Source organism: Mobula hypostoma, chromosome 20 (assembly GCF_963921235.1).
Source record: "Mobula hypostoma chromosome 20, sMobHyp1.1, whole genome shotgun sequence".
Taxonomy (NCBI): Eukaryota; Metazoa; Chordata; class Chondrichthyes; order Myliobatiformes; family Myliobatidae; genus Mobula; species Mobula hypostoma.
Window position 1 is genome coordinate 55,180,079 of NC_086116.1, and position 16,345 is coordinate 55,196,423.

Sequence of the window (16,345 nt, forward strand, 5' to 3'; positions counted from 1 at the left end):
CCAAGGAGAAAAGGTCAGGTTCACTCAACCTAATTTCATAAGGCATGCTGTCCAATCCAGGAAACATCCTTGTAAATCTCCTCTGCACTCTCTCTATAGCATCCACATCCTTCCTGTAGTGAGGTGACCAGAACTGAACACAGTACTCCAACTGGGGTCTGACCAAGGTCTTGTATAGCTGTAACATTACCTCTTAGCTCTTGAACTCAATCCCACGGTTGATGAAGGCCAACACACCATACGCCTTCTTAACTACACCGTCAACCTGCGCAGCAGCTTTGAGTGTCTCACTGATCTTCCACACTGCCAAGAGTCTTATTAATATTATATTGTCTTCAAATTTAACCCACCAAAATGAACCACTTAACTGGGTTGAAGTCCATCTGCCACTTCTCAACCCAGTTCTGCATCCTATTGATGTCACACTATAATGTCTGACAACCCTCCAGACTATCCACAGCACCCCCTACTTTTTTATCATCAGCAAACTTACTAACTCCCCCTCTACTTCCTCATCCAGGTCATTTATGAAAATCACAAAGAGGAGGGGTCCAAGAACAGATCCCTGTGGAACACCACTGGTTACCATTACATCCTCCATGCAGAATACGAACCATCTATGACCACCCTTTGCCTTCTGTGGACAAGCTAATTCTGGATCCACAAAGCAAGGTCTCCTTGGATCCCATGCCTCATTACTTTCTGAATGAGCCTTGCATGGGGAACCTTATCAAATGCCTTATTGAAATCCATATACACTACGTTCACTAATCGATAAATATTGAGAACGTAAGATGAAGAGTCCTTGAAAATGAGTCCATTAGTTGTGGAAACATTTCAATGATGGGGCAAGTGAAGATGAGTGAAGTTAACACGAGGAATTCTGCAGATGCTGGAAATTCAAGCAACACACATCAAAGTTGCTGGTGAATGCAGCAGGCCAGGCAGCATCTCTAGGAAGGGGTACAGTCGACGTTTCGGGCCGGTCCTGATGAAGGGTCTCGGCCCGAAACGTCAACTGTACCCCTTCCTAGATATGCTGTCTGGCCTGCTGCATTCACCAGCAAATTTGATGAGTGAAGTTATCTACTTTGGTTCAAGAGCCTTATGGTTGAGGGGTAATAGCTGTTCCTGAACCTGGTGATGTGAGTCCTGAGGCTCCTGTGCCTTCCTGATGGCAGCAACTAGAAGAGAGCATGGCTTGGGTGGTGGTGGTCCCTGATGATGGATGCTGTTTTCCTGTGACAACACATCGTGTAGATATGCTCAGTAGTGGGGAGGGCTTTATCCATGATGGACTGGGCCATATGTATCCTCCTCTTTTTGTAGCATTTCATCTTTGGATCTGAATGAATATATCTTGGCAGTCACTAACTTCATGATGACCCACATGGATAAGTGACTGACTTTGGGAACATACTGAGTCTTTGCAAACTAGAAGCCCCGAATGAACCAGGAGATCCACATTCTGCTGGGTGCTAGATCTGTAGCATTCAGGACTGGTGACACAGAGCCCTACGAGAATTCTGGGTACAGCCTGCAGAAATACAAGAGATTCTGCAGATGCTGGGTATCCAGAGGAACTCAGCAGGTCAGGCAACTTCTATGGAAATCAATAAACTGTCGACGTTTCAGGCTGAGACCCTTCTTCAGAACCGAAAAGGAAGGGAGAAGCCACCAGAATAAACAGGTGGGGGTAAGGAGAAGGATGTTTAGTTAGAAGGTGACAGGTGAAGCCAGGTGAGTCGGAAAGGTAAAGGGCTGGAGAGGAAGGAATCTGACAGAAGACGAGTGTGGACTATGGGGGAAAGGGACCAGGAGGAAATGATAGGCAGGTGAGGAGAAAAGGTAAGATACCAGAGTGGAGAATAGAAGAAGTGAGAAGGGGGAAGGGAAAATTGACCAGAAAGAGAAATCAATGTTCATGCAGTCAGGTTTGCTTGCAGAAGGCCATCGTGAGAGTGAAGAGGCAATTCCTTGAGAAACCAGACACATCAGATGCATGACAGCTGTGGCAGAATTTGCATGCAGGTACTTCCTATAAAGCAAAACCTAACGTTATCAATGGCTGTGATGCTTTGTAAAGGAGAATAACACCATGCCTTTGCAAATCCCTGCAACATCTGGCAACCCTGTGATCTCTGACTTGAAGGCTGATGTCAGGACATCCTTCATGAGGGTAAATCTTTGCAAGGCGTCAGGCGTGTGGATCAGTAATGATGTCTCCTCTTCGCTGACAGACATCACAAGGATGCATGCTTAGCCCACTGTTCTACTCTCTCTATATTCATGAATGAGTGACTAGGCACAGCTCAAACACAATCTATAAATTCACTCACAACACCACAGTTTTTGACAATATCTCAGACAGTGTTGAGCAGCGTACATGAGTAAGGTAAGTCAGCTGGTTGAGTGGTGTCGAAAGTACACACATCGGTCTTCACTGAGGAATCAGTAGTGGAACAGATGACCAGCTTCAAGTTCTTGGCCATCAACATCTCAGAGGATCTGTCTTGAGCCCAGCACACTGATGGAATCAGAGGAAAGGTACGCCAGCAGCTCTACTTCATTAGGACTTCGAGGAGGTTTGGTATGCCATCAAAGACTTGCTAATTTCTACAGATGTACAGTGGAGAGCACTCTAACTTTTTGCATCACAGCCTTGCATTGAGCTTCCAATGCAGAGGATTGCAAGGGACTGCAGAGCGTTGTGGACTCAGTCAGTTCCATCATGGGCACAACCGTCTCTGCCATTAAGGACATCCTCCAAACGCTGTACCTCAAGAAAGTGACCTCCATCATTAAAGATGCTCACCATCCAGGAGGTGCCCTCTTCGTGTTACTAGCTTCAATGAGGATATACAGATTTCTTAATGGTACTTGATCCCATGAACATAACCTCATTTATTTGTCGTTTACACTTAGTTTATTTTTTGTGTCGCTTAAAGTAATTTTTAGGTCTTGCCCTGTACCGCTATCACAAAGCAACATGTTTCACAACTTACGGCAATGGTAATAAACTTGATTCTGAGGTTGAAGCCAAGTGCCTGAACCACAGAACTGGTCATGTGGAACATATTTAGTGAAGTTCTACATATAACCTAGACTTGTACAACAGTCGCCTCCAATTATACCAAAGTAAAGAAATTGTTTATAAGAAAAAAAAAGATTGTGTCACAAACACATAGGAAAAGGAAGATGGTTAATTTGTTGTGGTGACTGAAAGACCAAGAGAGCTGGAACATACTGAGGAAGATGTGGTATGTCAGTTATGCAGAATCTTGGTCCTACTCCTCTGCAACGCATATTGATCACTTAACCTCATAAATGATAATACTGGTATTTAATAGCAATAAAACAATGATTAAATGGAATAATAGAGAGGTTAAAGGGTTAAATCATGATCATTTGTATTTCTTCCTGTTAAACAGTTTAGGAAATGACCTGATACAAGCCATTCAGCCCAATTGACCTAGGCTGAAATTTATGCTCTACAAGCAATTTACACTTTCTTTCATTCTTTTTGTTAACTACATTTAAAAGTGTTGAAATTCTGATTTCTATTTCCAAAACATTTACTCGTTTATCTTTCAAATTCATTATTGTGCATACATAATGATATGCATACATAAGTGGGCACATGGCCAAGTGGTTAAGGCATTCGACTTGTGATCTGAAGGTCGTGAGTTCAAGCCCCAGCCGAGGGAACGTGTTGTGTCCTTGAGCAAGGCACTTAATCACACATTGCTCTGCGACGACACTGGTGCCAAGCTGCATGGGTCCTATTGCCCTTCCCTTGGACAACATCGATGTCGTGGAGAGGGGAGACTTGCAGCATGGGCAATTGCCGGTCTTCCATACAACCTTGCCCAGGCCCAGGAGTGAAGACTTTCCAGGCGCAGATCCATGGTCTCGCAAGACTAACGGATGCCTTAAATACATAATGATTCTCCTATTTCTTTCCTAGCTTCGTATATGCATAAAGGCAATCCTTTTGGAACTAGTTGTTTGATAATTTACTCAGTCATCAACCCCTCCCTGTCAAAATGACATTATTTTATCAGATTGAATTTCTTTCACTATCATAGCCTCTCTGTTGATCTGTGTGGTGAATACAGATGTAAATAAACTACCCATTCTTCTAGCCTCTTACACTTCCCGGCATCATTAACAGCTGTGTCTTCAACAGTCTAATCTCCTTCTTAAACCTATCTGCTGCTCTGTCTCTTTCTCTCATATCCTCTAAGAAGCTCCTCAAGACTGACTTTTTGACAAAGCTTTATGAATGTAAATGATTCTGTGAAGAACCCTGGAATGTTTTGCAATGATAACAGTGCCAAATAAATGGTTATTTTGACCATTTTGCTGTCACTACCTGTGACCTTTTTGTTTTGCGTCACATCATGATTTATCCATATCCCCTTACTAATTCAGATGCTTATCTGTCTTTAGGATACTTCACTATTTCTTTTAACATTTTATAATATTTTTCATTAGTCTCTGAATTCCAAATTGTTCATTTTATTTTTCTACCCTCTTCACATTCTCTATATCATCCAATCTTTTTCTTTTTGTGCATTTTCCCTTCATTTCAAATTTCCTCTTAGATTTTAATTGATCTCTGATACGTTACAGGCTAAGTCTACAGAGAAGTGCATTCCTCCTAAACTACTGAACAACAGTGTAGCAGTCACCTAAGTTAATAATTATTTTACAAAATGGTGAAACAGGATTCAGATTGATGAAGGACCTATATCTCTAACACTAGGTTGCAGACCATATGCTTACAAGGAGCAGTGGAGTTCTCCCCATTGTTAGGTAAATATTTATACTCTCAACCAACATTAAAAACAGGATTTAATATGGGCTTTTATTACAACACTGTTTAAGTATAAAAACAGAGAGATCTCACTCCAATTATTGAGGCTGTTGATAATATTATGCACAGATCTGATCTCCCAACCATAAGAAAGTTATAGTTACAATTGAGAGAATGCATTTGATGGTGTCACAACATGCACCCAACCGTCACAGCCTCCAGGGTTTAGGTGCTCTAACTCTCTGGAATATGGATAGCTGGCAGGGCCCATTTATAGTCTCAGGCCCATCCCGCTAATTGGCAGCCATGTTTTGGCACCATAGTTTTACTATTTAAAGAGCACCTGAACTAAGGTTCGATGCTCAATCATTAGCTCTGAACCGTATAGCCTACATTATAATAAGGGTCTACTTTATGTTTTAGTAACACATCGTTGCATGTGCTATTAGGCACATATTGATCTGTATGTGTGTGTCAAGTTCGGACTCTACCAGTAAAGAACCATGAAACTTAGTTCCCGTCTCCAGCGTTTTTATTAATAACATAGTTGTGTAAACAGGCCACATACACCGGGTGTCTGCAACTTCACAGCATGAAAGAGTCAGATGATCGAAGAGTAATATGGATCACTTCACAAGTGGCAGGCCTGAGACTGAAAATGGATTTGGACACAGGCTCAGCTTTAACAGTGATCTCTGTACACGACTACAAACGACTGTTTTCTCACATACCTCTGAAACAAACTAAACTACTGCTAAAGACTTACACAGGACAGAGAGTGCGTCCCAAAGGTGAAATTAATGGACAGTGACCTAGAGAGACAAAACACAGCAGCTGAACCTCTATGTACTGAAAAATGGAGGACCATCATTGCTGGGACGTAAATGGCTCAGGAAAATCAAGTTGGATTGGCACACCATCAAGGCACTAGTTGTGTCAGCAAAGGAGGGCAGCAAGGCCACATCTGAGAGACTGTTACAAATACTTGCTGACTCTGAAGAAGTGTTCATGAAAGGAATAGGAACACTTCAGGGCATGAAGGCAAAGATTGAGATTGAGGAAAATACATGTCCAAAATTTCACAAAGCCAGGCCAGTCCATATGCAATCCGTCCTACAGTAGAGGCAGAGCTGAAAAATCTGGAGCAGACTGGGGTCCTGTCAAAGGTGGATTGGAGTGAATGGGCCACGCCTGTTGTTCCAGTGATGAAGAAAACCTCCAGCACAAAACCAGGAAAACCAAGCAAGGTGCATATATGTGGAGACTTTAAAGTGACTGTTAACCCAGTTCTCCGCACAGTACAGTATCCTCTACCTCGTATTGAGGACCTCTTTGCTTCCCCGTCAGGAGGGGAACATTTCACAAAAATTAATTTGGCCCAGGCTTTCTCCAAATGGAAGTCGATGAAGCATCCAAGAAATACCTGACAATAAATACACACAAAGGACTTTACCAGTACAACAGATTGGTGTTTGGGATAGCATCAGCTCCTGCAATCTGGCAAAGGGCAATGGACCAGGTCCTGCAGGGGATTCCAGGGACTCAGTGTTACCTGGATGACATCATTGTCACCGGCAAAGATGACGACGAACATCTTTCTAACCTCGAACAAGTGCTCACCAGGTTATGAGAATATGGGCTCAGAGATAATCGACAGAAATGTGAGTTTTTCGAAAAGGAATTCTCATACTGTGGGCATGTGATCAACAAGGATGGCTTACACACGTCTCAAGACAAGATAGAAGTGGTGCTTAAGGCACCACCACCTGAAAATGTGTCTCAGCTGAGAGCGTATCTTGGACTAGTGAACTACTATCACTAGTTCTTGCCTAACCTATCCACAATCCTACACCCACTAAATGCATTATTACAGACAGGGACGCAATGGAGGTGGACTGAGAGCTGTGAGAAAGTGTTTCAAGAAACTAAAAGACTCATAATTTTGGAAGGGGTGCTTGTGCACTTTGACCCCTCCTTACCAATCTGACTGGCTTGTGATGCCTCACCCCATGGGATAGGAGCTATGTCATCCCACAAGTTTCCAGATGGCTTTGAAAGACCAATAGCCTTTGCCTCAAGAACGCTAACTTCAGCTGAACGCAACAATGTACAGATTGACAGAGAGGCCCCAAGCCTCGTGTGGGGAGTCAAGAAATTCAGTCACTACCTGTATGGTCAAAAGTTTACCCTGTTGACTAACCATCAGCCTCTCATGTCAACCTTCAACCCAAGGAAAAGCGTTCCAGTGATGACAGCGCGAAGGCTGCAGTGATGGTCTCTTTTCTTAGGAGGTCACAGGTATGACATTGAACACAAGGGGACCAAGCAACATGGCAATGCAGATGGTTTATCACGTTTACCACTGCTGATTTCAGAAACAACTACGCAAATGGATTCAGCGGAGGTCTTTCACACAACAATAATTAAACAATTACTAGTAATAAACAGCCTCTTTGAAAGGAAAACGCTCAATGACTCTATGTTGTCAAAAGTGTATGACATCATGGTAAAGGGATGGCCAGCGCGGGGTAACACACTGTTTCCAGCCTTCTCAGCGAGGAAGGAGCAGTTGTCGGTGTGTCTGGGAACTCTAATTTGTGGTTCACGAGTTGTGATTCCTCCCAAGCTATGCATCAGAGTGCTGGAGGAACTGCACAAGGGGCACTCGGGTGCCATGAAGATGAAAAGTCTTGCCCGTGCCTATGTGTGATGGCCAGGAATTGATAAACAGATTGAGGACTTGACCAAGAACTGCTTTGGATGCCAAAGGATCCGGAACACACCACCACAAGCCCCCCTCCATCCATGGGAGTGGCCCTCATCACCATGGCAACGAGTGCACATCGACTTTGCTGGACCATCCATGGACTCTATCTTTTTAATCGCCGTCGAGGCATATTCCAAATGGCCAGTGGTCATCAAAATGAAGACAACCACACTGGAAAAGACCATTACTGTTCTGAGGGCCATGTTTGCCAGGAATGGCATACCAGAACAAATCTGCACAGACAATGGACGACAATTTGTTACTGAAGAATTCCATGTCTCTCATCACAGAAGGTCCACTAAATTACTTTCTAGGCTAATGTTAGAATGGGAGATGATTTAATTGAAATATACACAGTTATTGTGAACTTGAAAGTATAGATGTGGGGATGATATCTCTTTGCCTCAATTGTCTAGAACACTGTCAAAATAAAGGGTGGCCATTCAGAAGACAAACGAGAAGATGTTTTTTCACTAGAGGACAATGTATCCGGAAATGTAGAGGAGGCTAGACACAAATGCAGAGCAGTGGAAATGATTTAGCGGTGAGCAATAACTTTAATAATAAACCGCAAAATAACAAGACACGAGGGCCCACAAAACAAGACAGAATAAATACTTAACATGACAAGGCAACAAGGGAGCTGAAGACTAGGAACAACTGATTGATGTTGCTGGTTTTGATAGGTGCACTAGGACTGCGAATGAGAGCTGGGTTTAAATAGGCTGCAGGTGACGAGTGGGAAATGATTGGCAGGAGACTCCTGTTAGCCAGGTGGAGACAGGGAGGTGCCTGCCTGGGCAGCCCTGACACAATCAGAATGTGTCTACTCAATAGAGCTGTAGAAGCCCAGCTCCTGAGTACATTCAAGAAAGAGATTAATCATATTTTGGATATTAAGTAATCACAGAATCTGAGGTTAATGCAGGAAGATGGCACTGAGGTAAGAAATCGTCTTTAGTTTTATTGAGTGATGGAGTGCCAATGAGGGGTTGAACAATCAATTCCTGTTGATCTATTTCTTACGTTCTTACTGAGCATGAACAATGTTTGCTTTCTGTGCTGAATATCCTGAGAATATCCAAGCTAATTGGGGCAGCAAAAGTAAAATTACACAGAAAAGAAACTTTTTGAAATAAAGTTATATCAGGGAGCATTATAATTTTCATTTAACCTATAAGATGGATGAAAAAACAGGGCTCGTCCGGGATTTGAACCCGGGACCTCTCGCATTTTCAGGCTTAATAGATCCCTAAGCGAGAATCATGCCCCTAGACCAACGAGCCCTTCACCAGATGTTGAGCTACATTTTTCTCATTAAAAACATACACATGTCTGTGGCTTCTATTGAAGGAGCAGCTTTAAAGGGGTAAGTTCAATTTACAGAACACAGAACCAGCAAGGATGGTACTCTCACCAAGAAAGGTAATCCTCTCAACTCCTCTCACAGAATAATCCAGACACTTTCCTACATAATGTTCAGGGTGGCACTATAATTTGTGTTGCTCTGAATTTTCAGCATCTGCAAAATCCCTTGTGGCTGTAACTGTAAATGGCTGTGTTTCTGTGTGTTTATACAGTTAAGTTAGCTGTGTTTTTCTTTGTGTTCTAGAGTGCAAGATAGTTCTTTATTTCTGTGTATGAATATAGTGAAGAGAAGATATGTGCCTCCTGACTCTGGCCTCTTACCTCTTCTCACCTACCTATCACCTCCCCCTGAGTCTCCTCCTCCTCCTCCCCTTTCTCCCGTGGTCTGCTCTCCTCTCTTATCTGATTCTTTCCTCTCCAGCCCGTGACCTTTCCCACCCACCATGCTTCACCTATCACCTTCTAGCTTGTCCTTCTTCCCCTCTCCCCCACCATTTTATTCTGGTATCTTCCCTTTCCTCTCCAGTCCTGGGGAAGGGTCTCAGCCTGAAACGTCGACTGTTTATTCATTTCCATAGACGGTGCCTGACCTGTTGAGTTGCTCCAACATTTTGCGTGTGTCACTCTGGATTTCCAGTTTCTGCAGATTGTCCCATGTTTATGATGTACTGCCCTGCTAGGAGAGCTAACAGCACTCAGGAACAATAGTCATTTTTGATTTATATGGTTGGGACACATTTTAAGAACCTAACTATCAACTGGTTTTAATCACCAACCTATTTTAACTAAAGTTTGTTCTTTCCTGGTTTCCCTCTAATATATCTTGCCTCGCTAATGAGAAACATATGTCTGCTTCTGAGAGGGATGCCTGTGTAATTTGAGCCTCATCGTCACCATAAAGCAGAAGAGACGTGGCAGTTCTGAAAGTTATATTAAAAATCCACTGATATTTGGTGGTAGTTGGCTTGCTGGCTTAGAGGCATGGCTTTCACCTAGAGGGAAATATGTGATCCTGTTTTTTAGGAGGTCTGAAGTTCAAATCCCTGTTCAGGCATTTGCTTTTAGTTTGCTGAAAGATACATTAATATTTTAAATTATTTCATACTAACATTTATCAGAACAGTATCAGGTTTAATATCACTGGCATATGTTATGAATTTTTTAAACTTTGTGGCAGAAGTACAATGCAATACTGTATATAAAATAGTTCAAAGCAGTGCAAAAACAGAAGGAAAAAAGTAGTGAGGTAGTGTTCACGGGTTTAATGTCCATTTAGAAGTTGGATGGCAGAGGGAAAAAAGCTGTTCCTGAATCATTGAGTGTGTGCCTTTAGGCTTCTGTACCTCTTTCCTGGTGGTAAGAATGAGAAGAGTGTATGTCCTGGGTGGTGGGGGTCCTTAATCATGGACACCACCTTTATGAGGCATCACTCCTTGGATGTCTATGGAGGGTAGTACCCATGAGAAAGGTGACTAATTTTACAACTTTCAGCAGCTGACTTCAATCCTGTGCAGTAGTACCCCGCCCCACACACACATACACACACACACATCACCACCAGCACCAAACTGTGATGCAGCCAGTTAGAATTCTCTCCGTGACACATCTGTAGAAATTTGCAAGTGTTTTTGGTGACATACCAAATCTCCTCAAACTCCAAATGATATATTGCCTCTGTGTTGCCTTCTATATGGCTGCATTGATGTGTTGAGTGCAGGTTAGATTTTCAGGGATGCTAACACCCAGGAAGCTGAAATTGCTCACTCTCTCCACTTCTGATCCCTCGATAAGGATTGGTTTATGTTCCCTTTCTGAAGTCCATAATCAGTTCTTTAGTCTTACTGACATTGAGTGCAAGGCTGTGGCTGGGACACCACTCAACTAGCTGGTATGTCTCGCTCTTGTACACCCTCATGTCACCATCTGAGATTTTACCGGCAATGGATGTATCATCAGCAAATTTACACTTAGCATTTGACCTGTGCCTAGCCACACAGTCATTGATGTAGAGTACAGACAACATTGGGCACATCGCCGTGGTGTGCCCGTGTTGATCAAAAGCGAAGTGGACATATTATTTCCAACTCACACAGATCTTGAACTTATGATCAGTAAGTCGAAGATCTAGTTACAGGGAGAGGTAATTTAATTAACTTTTTATTCTTCCTTTATTGAATTTTCTGACTTGCAAATGTTGTCAAAGTTGGCAGACTTCATTGCAAGCTACAATTTCAATTAGACGACTGAGGAGCTTCATTCTGTTTGGTTGTAGGCTTCAGCCCATTTCAGAGTTGTGCACATAAAGGGAAGAGGGGAAAAGAGGCACACTGTGGTGATAGGGGATTCGTTGGTTCGGTGAATGTACAGGAGGTTCTGTGGGCAAGAACTAGATTTCCAAATGGTAATGTTGCCTCCCGGGTGCCAGGGTCCGGGATATCTCAGATCGAGTCCTCAGCATTTGTAAGTGGGAAGGTCAACAGCCATGTAGGTACTGATGACTAATGTAGGTAAAAATTCCCTCCCCCTCCTGTCTTCTCCTATCATTTTGCATCTCCCCCTCCCCCTCCAGCTTCCAATCCCTTACTCACTCTTCCTTCAGTTAGTCCTGACGAAGGGTCTCGGCCTGAAACGTCGACTGCGCCTCTTCCTATAGATGCTGCCTGGCCTGCTGCGTTCACCAGCAACTTTGATGTATGTTGCTTGAATTTCCAGCATCTGCAGAATTCCTGTTGTTAGGTACTAATGACATGGGTAGGATAAGTGGCAAGGCTCTGCATACGGAGTTCAGGGATTTAGGTGATAAGATAAATGCAAGGACCTCCAGGGTTATGATCTCAGGATTGTTATCCGTGCCACGTGCTAGTGAGGCCAGAACTATGGCTTAATATCTGGCTAAGGAGTTGGTGTAGGAGGGAGGGCTTAAGATATTTGGATCATTGGGCTCTCTTCCAGGGAAGGTGGTACCTGCACAGAAGGGATTGTATGCACCTGAACTGGAGAGAGACTAATATTCTTGTGGGAAGGTTTGTTAATGCTGAACAGTGGAATTTAATCTAGAGTTGCAGGAGGATGGAAACCAAAGTGCCAGAACAGTTAGATGTTCTAGGAGAGGGAATTTCTAGAGTGCCTACGAGATGGTTTTTTTGAGAGCAGCTCATGGTTGAGCCCACTGGAGGATCAGCCATTCTGGATTGGGTCTTGTGCAATGAACCAGAATTGATTAGGGAGCTTAAGGTAAAAGAACCCTGAAGGGCAAGTGATTATAATTTGAAAAGGAGAAGCTGAAGTCAGGTGTATCAGAATCACAGTGGAATAAAGGGAATTACAGTGGCATGAAAGAGGAGTTGACCAGAATTGATTGGAAAAGAACACTGGCAGGGATGACAGCACAGCAGCAATGGCTGGAATTTCTGGAAGCAATTCCGAAGGCACAGAATATTTACATCCCAAAGCAGAAGTACTGCTAAAGGCACGATGACACAACAAGAGAAGTCAAAGTCAACATAAAAGCCAAAAGGAAAGCATATAATAGAGAAAATAACCAGTGGGAAGTTAGAAGATTGGGAAGCTTTTAAAAACCAACAGAAGGCAACTAAAATGTCATTAAGAAGGTAAGGATGGAATATGAAAGTAAGCTAGCCAATAATAATAATGAAGGTACTTAAAGGGTACAAGAGAGGTGAGACGGGATATTGGACCACTGGAAAATGATGCTGCAGAGGAAGTACTGGGAGACGAGCAGATGATGGATGACCTGAATAAGTATTTTGCATCAGTCTTCACGTTGGAAGACATTAGCAGGATGGTGGAAGTTCCAGGTGTCAGAGGGCATGAAGTGTGCGAAGTTTCCTTTACTGGAGAGAAGGATCTTGGAAAACTGAAAGGTCTGAAGGTTGACAAGTCACCTGGACCAGATTGTTTATGCTCCAGGGTTCTGAAAGGGGTGGCTGAAGAGATCGTGGAGGTATTAATAATGATCTTTACGGAATCACTAGATTCTGGAATGGTTCGGATAGACAGGAAAATTGCAAATGTCACTCCACTCTTCAAGAAAGGACAGAGGCAGAAGGAAGGAAACTGTAGGCCGGTTAGTCTGACCTCAGTGGTTGGGAAGATGTTGGAGTCAATTATTAAGGATGAGGTCTCAGGGTACTTGGAGGCACATGATAAAATAGGCCATAGTCAGTATGGTTTCCTCCAGGGAAAATCTTACCTGACAAATCTGTTGGAATTCTTGAAGAAATAACAAGCAGGATAAACAAAGGAGAATCAGTGGATGTTGTGTTCTTGGATTTTCAGAAGGCCTTTGACAAGATGCCACGCATGAGGCTGCTTAACAAGATATGAGCCCATGGTATTACAGTAAAGATTCTATCATGGATAAAGCAGTAGTTGATTGGTAGGAGGGAAAGAATGGGAATAAAGTGAGCCTATTCTGGTTGGCTGTCAGTGACTAGTGGTGTTCCACGGGGGTCTGTGTTGGGACCAATTCTGTTTACGTTATATGTCAATGATTTGGATGATGGAACTGATGACTTTGTTGCAAAGTTTGCAGATAAATTGAAGATAGGTGGAGGGGCAGGTCGTTTTGAGGAAGTAGAGAGGCTACAGAAATACTCAAGACAGATTAGGAGAAGGGGTAAAGAAGTGACAGATGAAATATGGGTCGGGAAGTGTATGGTTATGCACTTTGATAGAAGAACTAAAAAGGTTGACTACTTTCTAAATGGAGAGAAAATACAAAAAACTGAGGTGCGATGGGAGTCCTTGTGCGGGATTCCCTAAAGATTAATTTGCAGGTTAAGTCAGTGGTGAGGAAGGCAAATATAATGTTAGTATTAATTTCAAGAAGACTAGAGTATAAAAGCAGGGATAGAATGTTGAAACTTCATAAAGCACTGGTGAGGCCTCACTGAAAATATTGTAAGCAGGTTTGGACCCATTATCTTAGAAGGGATGTGCTGAAACTGGAGAGGGTTCAAAGGAGGTTCATGAAAATGATTCCAGGATTGAATAGCTTGTCATTGGAGGAGTGTCTGATGGCTCTGGGTCTGTGTTCACTGGAATTCAGAAGAATGAGGGGTGACCTCATTGAAACCTCGACTGGTGGAAGGGCTTGATAATGTGGATGAGGGAAGGACATTTCCTATGTTGAGAGAGTCTAGGGCCAGAGGATATAGCCTCAGAATAGAGGGGTGTACATTTAGAACAGAAATGAGGAGGAATTTCTTTAGCCGGAGAGTGGTGAATCTGTGGAATTATTTGCCACAGGCAGCTGTGGAGGCCAAGTCTTTATGCATACTTACCGCAGAGGTTGATAGATTCTTGATTGATCAGGGCATGAAGGGATATAGGGTGAAGACAGATTGGGGCTGAGAGGAAAATTGAATCAGCTGTGATGAAATGGCAAAGCAGATTTCATAGGCCAAATAGCCTAATTCTGTTCTTATGTCTTATGTCTTATGTCTTATAGTCTTACGGTCTAATTTGACCAGGTATTCCCAACGAGGTGAGAGTTTATAGAACATGGTCCTGCAAACAGCTGCAGGATAATGGTCATCTTATTCACAGTGGATTTTGCAGGGCTTATGCTATGAAGTATTTTCCCATGATATGGAAGCCTTCTGCTAAATGCTGTAGTTTGATGAGGAGGAATTTAGACAGATGAGGAGCAGTTCCTGCTCTCAGAAATTTGTGTTTCTATATCTGTGAGTGCTGTTAGTACTGAGTTAATAACTACATCCAAAACTGAGATAAATTTATTTTTGAATTACAGGGAATTTTTTCTGGGATTGGGCTGGAAAACGGAGCTGATAACAAGATCAGATCAGCCATGATGTTATTGAATGGTGGAGCAAACTCAAAGAACTGTTTGACCTGCTCCTTTTTTTTACATTCTTCTGCTCCATTTCTTGATCCTAAACAGCAGAGATACCTCTGCTACTCTGCTAAGAATAGTACATGGAATCTTTGAGAAGATAGAAGATACCTTCAGTTTAATATTTAACCAAGAACACCCACAGAACCACACCTTAAAGGTAACATGCCAGATTGGTCATTTTCCTGGAGGCCCCATGGCCACAAAGATTACTAGTTAACGAGATCTTTTTCCCAAAATTTGTTGCTCAACATACTGATTTATCAAACCATCTTACATGAATTTCACTAATTCATCTTCCACCTTTTTGTAATAAATTTGATTTTCCTGCCTTTATGTAGTTTGAAGTGTCCCTGAATTTCTGTATTGCTCATGTGATGTGGAGTTCTAACTTCCTGATCTATGACATGTGGATCTATGTAAAACTGGGACGTATGTATCAGCCCCACTTGCTGTGACCTATGAGTAACTCCTACCAGACCTTTACTGTTTCTTAGCTTGATCCAAATTGAATCTAATTTTACTTTATCTGCACAGCTAAAATCATTTTACGCTACTGTTGTGATACCCTTTTTGACCAATAAATCAACACTACCCCCTTTTCTGTTTTACATGTCTTTCCAAAAGGATGAAAATACTGGAATTTTGGATCCTACTTCGCTCACCCTGCAGTTGCATTTCCATAACAGCAATATTATGCTTCTTTCTAGTTGTTCCATTAACTGATTCATTGTGTCACATACAGAACCTTTAATTTTGTATTAACTTTTCTCTGTACCTTGACTCCTTGACCTTGTTATTTATTTTATGCACTGTTTTCTAACATCAAATTTTATTTCTCTCCTTCCCAACTTCCTTTAAGATCAATAGTCAAGTTTATTGTTATTTAACTATGTACATGTATATAATGTATATAGCCATGTAATGTACATAGAAACGAGACAACGTTTCTTCGAACTAAGGTGTGAAGCTAACGCACATAACACACAATAACTTATGAAGGTAAGGACATAATCTACAGATGAATCACACATAAATAACAAACGAAAGTGCATTAATATTAAGTATTGTACTGGATTAACCCTTCGAATATGATGCAGCAGAGAGTTCAGAAGCCTATTGGCCTAAGGGAAGAAACTGTTTCTCATCCTGACCATTCTAGCTTTTATGTATCGTAGTCTCCTGCCTGATGGTAGGAAGTTAAAGAAGATGCTAGATGAACGGGTGGGATCCTTAATAATACTGAGGTCCCTGCGTACACGGCTCTCCTGATAAATGTCCCTGATGGATGGTAGGGAGACCCTTATGATCCTCTCAGCTGTTCTCACAATACTTTGTTGGAACTTCTGGTCTGATACTTGACTGCTCCCATACCAGATGAAGGTGCAACTTGTCAGGATGCTCTCAATGGTGCTCTAGTAAAATGTAGTTAAGATAGAGGATGGGAGCCTTGCTTGCCTCAATCTTCTCAGGAAGTAGAGGCGGTGCTGTGCCTTCATGTTCAGGGAGATGA

General features: G+C 42.4%; 1 non-coding gene across 1 annotated transcript; it reads right to left on the reverse strand.

Annotated features, from left to right (window-relative positions):
• Window positions 1-8,782: 8,782 nt before the first annotated feature.
• Window positions 8,783-8,872, reverse strand: trnap-agg (transfer RNA proline (anticodon AGG)). The gene is given in 2 exon segments: window positions 8,783-8,818; window positions 8,837-8,872. It is a non-coding gene; the product is annotated as a tRNA-Pro (tRNA).
• Between the last annotated feature and the right edge of the window lie 7,473 nt (window positions 8,873-16,345).